Source organism: Mesoplodon bidens (genome assembly GCF_964165515.1).
Source record: "Mesoplodon bidens genome assembly, chromosome: 17".
Taxonomy (NCBI): domain Eukaryota; kingdom Metazoa; phylum Chordata; class Mammalia; order Artiodactyla; family Ziphiidae; genus Mesoplodon; species Mesoplodon bidens.
The window spans coordinates 66,221,288-66,230,364 of record NC_138174.1 but is presented as its reverse complement, the minus strand read 5'-3'; positions in this window follow the sequence as shown (position 1 = coordinate 66,230,364).

Here is a 9,077-nt window from a genome sequence, read left to right as displayed (position 1 = left end):
CAGAACACTCTATGAAATAAATCACAGCGAGATCCTTTTTGACCTACCTCCTAGAGTAATGGAAATAAAAACAAAAATAAACAAATGGGACCTAATGAAACTTAAAAGCTTTTGCATAGCAAGGGAAACCATAAATAAGACAAAAAGACAACCCTCAGAATGGGAGAAAATATTTGCAAACGAAGCAACTGACAAAAGATTAATCTCCAAAATATACAAGCAGCTCTTGCAGCTCAATCTGAAAAAAAACAACCCGATCCAAAAATGGGCAGAAGACCTAAATAGACATTTCTCCAAAGAAGATATACAGATTGCCAACAAACACATGAAAGGATGCTCAACATCACTAATCATTAGACAAATGCAAATCAAAACTACAATGAGGTGTCACCTCACACCGGTCAGAATGGCCATCATCAAAAAGTCTACAAACAATAAATGCTGGAGAGGGTGTGGAGAAAAGGGAACGCTCTTGCACTGTTGGTGGGAATGTAAATTGATGTTGCCACTATGGAGAACGGTTTGGAGGTTCCTTAAAAAACTAAAAATAGAACTACCATAGGACCCAGCAATCCCACTACTGGGCATATACCCTGAGAAAACCATAATTCAAAAAGAGTCATGTACCACAATGTTCACTACAGCTCTATTTACAATGGCCAGGACATGGAAGCAACCCAAATGTCCATTGACAGATGAATGGATAAAGAAGATGTGGCACCTATATACAATGGAATATTACTCAGCCATAAAAAGGAACAAAATTGAGTTATTTGTAATGAGGTGGATGGACCTAAAGTCTGTCATACAGAGTGAAGTAAGTCAGAAAGAGAAAAACAAATACCATATGCTAACACATATATATGGAATCTAAAAAAAAAAAAAAAGTTCTGAAGAACCTAGGGGCAGGACAGGAATAAAGACACAGACGTAGAGAATGGACTTGAGGACACGGGTTGGGGGGAAGGGTAAGCTGGGACGAAGTGAGAGAGTGGCATGGACTTATATATACTACCAAATGTAAAATAGATAGCTAGTGGGAAGCAGCTGCATAGCACAAGGAGATCAGCTCGGTGCTTTGTGACCACTTAGAGGGGTGGGATAGGGAGGGTGGGAGGGAGACGCAAGAAGGTGGGGATAGGGGATAAGTGTATACATATAGCTGATTCACTTTGTTATACAGCAGAAACTAACACAACAGTGTAAAGCAATTATATTCCAATAAAGATGTATAAAAACCCCCATAAACTCACCTCTAGACACGTTCTCATGAGAAGAGTGAAAAACTTAGAAGGAAACCTACAGTGAAAAAAATAAATGGACTCTCCAGCTACACTCATGCTGGAAGACAAGAGGCCATGTCTTTGTAATTCTGAGGGAAATTGAATTCCAACGAAGAATTTCATTCAGGTGTAAGAGCATAATGAAGATGTTTTCAGGCAGGTAGAACATTTGTTTGCCAAGCACCCTTTCTGATGATGTTCTCCAAGGAAGGGAAGGAAGAGTAGAAGGAGGGAGGGAGGAAGTCAGTGAGTCATGGGACCCAACAGCAGAAATCCTAACGGGAAGAGCACTGGAGGGGAGTCCCAGCAGGATTGTGCCCCAAGCCCACAGGGCACTCAGCCCTGATGGGAACCAGAGGTAAGAGTGAACCCTCTAGAAGAAAGTGGTTTCCATGTAATACCATGATTAGAGAGTTGGATAATCTTCCGAATAAAGTGAAAGCGTGTGCTTCTTCTAGCAGTAAGAAAAAAGCTAAATGCAATTATGAAAAAGAAGAAAAGCTATACAACAGTTGTGTAAAGCAAACTAAAACGTGCCTCAGATGGAACCAGTGGTGGGGCTTAGAAAAGAAATCCATTTGACACCGACATCTGGAACATTATGCTTGGCACAGGAGTGAAACACTGGAACAACGGAGTAAATGTAATCAGAAAAGGTACCATGAAAATGTAATCAGATTCTATTGCCTGGCTCTGCAGTGAACATTTACAATTTCAATAGCATAATGGTATTTATTAGATTTAGATTTATTTTTTTAAAATCAATTTTATTTATTTATTTATTTTTGGCTGCATTGGGTCTTTGTTGCAGCACGTGGGCTTTCTCTAGTTGCGTCGAGCAGGGGCTACTCTTCGTTGCGGTGCACGGGCTTCTCATTGCGGTGGTTTCTCTTGTTGCGGAGCACAGGCTCTAGGCGCATGGGCTCGGTAGTTGTGGCTCCCGGGCTCTAGGGCACAAGCTCAGTCAGTAGTTGTGGCGCATGGGTTTAGTTGCTCCACGGCATGTGGGATCTTCCCGGACCAGGGCTGGAACCCGTGTCCTCTGCATCGGCAGGCGGACTCTCAACCACTGCGCCACCAGGGAAGCGCCCCCTGTTATTCTTAAAGAAAGGAAGTGCAGAATCCTCCATAAATGCTTTCCACACTCACACTCCACCTAAAGACACACGTCCAGGCACCGCTCACACACTAAACTGAGCAGCCTTCCACCCACCTTTGCTTCCCTGCGCAGACGTAGTGCTTTCCCAGGCAGTGCTTTCCAGAGTGCGGTCCCCTGAGCAACAGCGTCAACCTCACCTTAGCACTTGTTAGACACGCAGATTCTCGGGCCCCACCCCGACCTACTGAGTCAGCAAATCCGGATGAGGCCGGGGGCCCTGCATTTCATGCTCCTTCCCCGTGGCTCAGATGCGCGCTCAAGCCGGGGCGTCCCCGGCCCAGGTCCCCCCGTCACCCACGCTATGCCTCTGGCCGGCCCCCGAGGGCCAGGGGGGTCTGAACAGCGGAGTCCGGGTGCCGGCCACGGGCAGGTGTCCCCCTGCTGGGTGGGGCTCCAGGGTCCCTGACCTCTGCCTCTGCCAGCCCACCGCCTCCAAGGGCGGAGCGCTGCTGCCCCGCCCGAGCACCTCCAGCCGCACAGGTGCTGGGCAGGGCCTGCACACCAAGTCACGGGAAGCAACGCCTTAGCAAAGGGTCCTCCGTCCTGCACTCCTCGCTCGCCAGTCGCAGGGAGCCCTCGGAGCCGACACCATGGGTAGGCGCGCGGGGCCGGGGTCGCGGGGAGCCCGGCGCAGGGGCTGCGCAGTCGGGGCGCTGCGGAGGGGTCGCCGCGGGGCGGGGCCGAGCTGCCACGCGGGTCCCCGCGGTCGCCGGCGGCTGTCGGACCTGCTGGCGGAGCCGGCAATGCTGGCACCGCAGGAGGGCGGGCGCGCAGCAGGGACACCTCGCCGAGGCGGGAAGCGACCGGGGGTCAGCGGAGCCCGGGGTGGCGGTGAGGTTCGCAGGCAGGGGCGTGTTTGCGGGGCGGGCAGCCTCCCCGCCCCATCTCGTCCCCGGACGCGGAGGCAGAGGACCCCAGGCGCCCGGTCACAGGTTGGAAGAAGGAGCGCAGTAACCCTGACCTGCCTACCTGTTGTGAATCCTCGGTCTCTGTGTTCCCACCCTGTGGGCTGAGAGTGGGCTGGAAGCTAGACTGCATCGTGCTGGTGACGGCAGGGCCAGCAGAGCCTCCGTCCAGGAGGGGGGAGCGTGGCGCTCAGTGGCTGTTCTGGCGCTTCTCTTGCCTCTGGCTGGCCAGGTGACTCCAGAGATGCTGAGGGAGCCCTGGTCCAAGAGGACCTGGGGCTGGCCCGTTGGGGCCCTGTTTAACGTTCTGCTGCTGTCTTCGAGCTTCAGGAGAAGGCATACAGGAGAGTAGCCGGTCCTCCGTAGGCATGGAGTGTCGGCCGAACATCTAGAAAACAACTTAATCCTGCCTGCTTCCGAATAAACAGCTCTGGGATGAACGCAGAAGCAGAACGGAGCTGCAAGAGACCAGAGTCAGCCCAGCCCTCTCCTCCCCGCAAGCCTGTGCGTGGATGGGTCCAGGCCGTCACAGCGCGGCCACGTGGTTGAGAGAACCGGGTCTGACTTTGGCCTGCACTTGTGTTCCTGCCCTGCCCCTTGCTCCCTCTGTGCTCTCTCGCATCAGTAAGCTAAGCTCTGTGGCCCTTGACTCCCTCAGCCATTAGGCAGAAATGTCCATACCGCCCTCAGTGGCAGCACTGAGCTGTGTAGGAGCTCAGTGCTGGGTGTGCGTGGGCACCTGGCTCTCAGCCTCACTGTGCCATGCCGAGTCGTGGTCCTGGAGTAGCAGTGTTTAGTGGGTCACCCTTGGGACTTCTAGCGCTGCTAAGTATGCTCGTTCCGGAAAGATGCTTCAGCCTCCTCTCCGGTGCAGGCTGTCAGGGGCCGGTACCCAGCAGAGCTCAGCTTTGCAGGCAGCCCGACTCCTGGGCTGGAGCTCTGGGTCCTGCCTCAAACACCACTGGCTTGTCACTCTGTGTAACTTTTCTGGGAGGTGCTCTGAAGTATTCATTTTGGTTTTCAGATCCTAAATACCTGAATGGTATCCATGCCGAATTAGAACTTTTCCTAACACAGTTCCAATCGGGGTAGCTGTCGGCAGCCTGATTGTCAGTGGATGAACACAAGGTTAGCTTTTGAAGTATAGTCCCCAGTGAACTGACTTTCTAGTTTACAGATTGGTGCTTAAGGGTTTGGGGGTGGGGGGTTGTTTGTGTTGCAACTGAGATTGGCATAGCGTGTGAGTAACAACAAAAAGTTTATATTCAGACGCCAGTTTTATGTTTACTCAAGTCCTAAATTTTCAATATCTGGGTCTAGTTAGTAAATGAAACAAATAATTAGGAAATGTCTTTTAATTTTAAAAAGTAGCAGTAACTTCCCCTCTTAAGAGCAGATCTTTGTGACTTAGATGATGCCAAGATTGTTTCAGATCCCCTCGTGACTGAACGGGGAACACTTGGAAAGCTTGGTGAACCCAGCAGGAGGGAAAGAAGCAAGGAAAGTTCTTAGAGAAGCGTTTGCCTTGAAAAGGGCCAGATAGTAGATATTTCTGGCTCCGGGGGCCACACAGTGTCTGTGGCAACGACTCAAGTCCACCCTTGTAATTTGAAATATGAAACAAATGGGCGAATCTGTGTTTCAGTAAAACTTTATCAATAGGCACGGAAGTGTGAATTTTATTTGCTTTGCAGGTGTTGCAAAATAGTCTTTAATAGCGTTTTTCGATGATTTTTAAATGTAGACACCATTCTTAGCTTACGAGCCATACAAAAATGGGCAGGGGGCTGGATTTGGTGCCGTGCCATAGCTGCTGACCTCTGCTTTAAAGGGTGTGTGTGATGATCAGAGTCGGGGCCAGAGGAGGCAGGGACCAGCCTGCCTTGTGGAGTTAGGTCTCCTCAGTGACTGGAGCGCCGCCTCTGAGACCTTTGGAGGGCTGGGGATGCTTTTGCGGAAGATTTGGAATCTTCTGTCTCCGTCCTGTTACCTCCACCCGACTCCCTAGCCCAGAGCTTAGCAAAGGTAGATGCCAAAGTTGTTGTTCTCACCAATTCCTTCCCTCACTTTGGTCCTGGAAAACCATAGATCCTGCCCTGTCACATGCCACATATATGACTCTGAAAATGGAGGTTGACAAGGCTTCGGGTTCTAGGAAGAGGCTTCTGGTTTTCCTGCCCCCCATGCCAGGGCCTCCAGGCCGACCTGAGAAGTTCATTCACTTAGTGATGACGCTTTATCACATTCCTCCCCTCCAGCCCTCAGCTTCCTTCTGGCCTTGTATGCAATTCTGAAGAGTTTTTCAAATCAGTTTCCTGAGTATAAAAGGAGGGTCTAGCCTTGAAGGTCCCTCAAACCTGGTCCTTTAAAAGTCCTTCCACATTCTCTCCTCTTTCTGGAAGCTCTTGGGTAGACCTGTGAACACAGCCAAAGGACCAGGGAGGCTGACATTCCTGCTGTAGGCTGTAAGTGTGCTGCTGGAAGCGGAGGGTACCCCACACCAAAGGGAGCCTTGGGCTTCCCAACCTTGGGAGAACCTCTTTCTCCCATGCAGTAAAAAGAGAGAACTTCTGACATTGGGTCCTTTTAGGCTGACATTACTCTGAGTCAGTGGTTTTTAGGCTTTAGCATGTATCGGGATCACTTGAGCAAAGGCATTCTAACACGTGCCTGGGCCGCAGCCCTAGCGTCTCTGCTTCGGTGGGTCAGGGCAGGGCTCGAGGATTTGCATCTGCAAGTTCCCAGGTGACGCTGCTGCTGCCAGTCCCAGGACCACACTTTGAGAACCGCTGCCCTAAGTGACTCTACACGACAACTTTCTTTTTCTCTACCCTTGCCCATGTCCAGACGTTGCTACTGTGCCCCCCAAAATGAGGTCATGGCAAGCAGATCTAGTGTACTCTGGCCCCTGGCTTGTCCACGTGACCAAATTTGGGTCAAATTAGTAGCTAGAATTTAAAAATTAGCTCATAAAGGCAGTCTTAGGAAAGGGAGCCTTGACTCAATGTGGTCCAGCTAAGGCTGGCAGGGGGTTGACCTGAGTCTCCTATTTATGCAGTTTTTGTTTGCTTGTTTGTTTGTTTTACCACATAAGGGAATAAAACTGTCCTGCCTTGAGAAGCCTCATATCCTCAAGGGCAGAAGCACAAGCCCGTAAACAACATTTTCCCACACTGAGTTATAGGTGAGGTGAACAAAGTATTATGAGACCAGTATCAAGTGTTATGAAAGCAGCAGCTTTTACCACGTCCGTGTTGGAGGATTTGCCGTCTTAATGGTAAATATTTGCATCGTCCTTCACACCCTACAAAATGTCCTGAGTGGGATTATCCCATTTTTGGTTCACTTGGATTTTGATGAATAATTTTCCTGCTGCCCTTTGAGTTTCTGAAAGACAGAGGCAGACCGAGGGATCGCGAGCTACCAGGCTGGTTCGCGGGGAGCCCCTGTCCTCCAGGGTCGAGCCAGATGGATGGAACCATGGGGCAGGGACGCCCAACCACTTCTCTGGGCAGTGGCAGCTCTTGGACACAATTACATCCTGATTCCATCCTTAGCAGGAGAGAACGTATGTGGGTGTCCCAGGTGAGCTGATAAGGAAATAAAAACAAGGGTGGAGTCTGAGGACGTTCCATGTTCTTCCATGATGATGGTGAAAGAATAAGGGCAGTATTGTCAGGAGATGAACGAGAACCATGAACTCGTAAAGTCCACGGGAGAGCAACATAAAGAACCATGGAGTCGTTGTTTTGTAACTTTGTCCCCTGGTTTCAAAGGTCAGAAACGTATCACTGAGGAAGCAGCACAGTGGGGTCAACTCATGGGGTCGATGTGAACGGGCTGTCAGGCCTCTGCTTGCCACCCAGGTTTGGTCCAGGTGCAGCTACCGTGAGCAGGCAGTACAGGGTTACAGGACCATCTCAGCAGCTGGAAGGTGCCACAGCCAAGGGGAAGGGATAGGGTCTTCCGCAGACTCTCCTGAAGGAGGAGGAAGGTGTAGTCCTTCCGAGACTGGAAACCAGCCAGGGCCTCCCACTGGGCTGCCGCCAGGAGCCTCTCATCACACAGAGGGGTCGGAGTCCCCAGGTATGACGTAGAAATGAACATGTGCCCATCAGGAAGCTTTGGTTCAAGGATCAGACATAAGACCAGAAAGCTCACAAAGTATACCACATAAGAAGACCCATTCAAAGTTCTCAAAGTCATCATTTAAAACTTCTGCTATCTGCGGAGTTTTATCATAAGCTCTATTAGGACATATCAGGAGGTACACCTGAAATGTTCTCGGAGGAGCAAAAGTTTTTCTTATTTAGTCAAAACACAGAAGTTCCCATAATGTATTCGTTCCCTGTGGCTGCTATAACACAAGTATCACAAACCAGTTTGTTTAAAACCACAGAAATGTATTCTTTCACATTGCTGGGGGCTGGAAGTGCCAAATCCAGGTGTCAGCAGGGCCACACTCTCTCCGAAGGCTCTAGGGGAGAATCTGTCCCATGCCTTTCTCTTAGCTTCTGGTGTTGCCAGCATGCCTTGGCTTGTGGACATATCACTCCCGTCTCTGCGTTCATCATCACATGGCCATCATCTTCCCTCTGTGTGTGGCTGTCGTCTTATCAGGACACTGGTCATGTGGGATTCAGAACCCACCCTACTCCAGGGTGACCTCATCTTCCCTCTTCTCATCTGGTCACCTTCTAGGTCACCTTCTAATGTCACCTTCTAGGATTATGGAAAGGACAGTAGTTTTGGGAGAACACTATTTAACCCAGTACACATGGTAATAGAAAATATTCTCTCTGATATATGTGTGTTATTTGTCCATAACTTTAGTTAGGAAATATTCTTACTGTGCAAAGATGGTTCCATTGTGGCCTGCATCCTCAGCTTAGGTGCTACATTTAGTAACTAGTGTCTTCCCCGCAGCAAGACAGATGGACTTTGAAGTCATAGCTCTAATCAGTTCTGAACAGCAATCTATTAATAACAGAATTGGTCTGTAAACACCCCCCCATGTATAATAGTAGGTGAATCAGAAATGTTCACACTGATGTCATAGACATGGGTAATTTACCTCAAATTATTTCTAAAAATAATGGTCAGACTCTGTTGATACTGTATTACTGATCTGTAGATAAAGTTTCCAGGCAGTCTTTAACTATGAATAGTGTTTTTTTTTTTAATAGCTGTCTCTTCTGTGCATGTTCATTCTAAAATTATAAGACTGGAAAAAATAAGTCACCTAACACTTCCGTGGAGAATTGTTAGGTAATATCTGATGGAATTTAAAATATGCATAATATTTTACCAGCGTTCTACTTCTAGAAATTTCTTATGGATATTCTCATGTGTTCTCAGGATGAGAATGAGGCATGTACAACCTAAATATCAACGGAGGAAAATATTTGCATTCTGTACCTAGTTTTGCAGCCTAACTTCACACTTACCGTGATCAGAAAGCTGTTTTTCTAGTCGCAATTTAACATCTAAGAGTAAAAACACTTTGTGTCTAAAATTTTGGATCTCTAACTTAATTGCCTCCAAACAAACTCCCCCAAAGACCAGAAGATTGGTTTTTAGTTTTTTTTCTTTTTTTTCAATTTAGTGACACTTGTGTGCCTTTGGCATTGTTTTCTCCTATGAAACGCACGACAGTATCAGGGCCGATGCTAATATGCTTGTTTCTCTTGCCTGCTTGGAGCGTGTCACTTGCCGTGGTGGGAAGGTGAT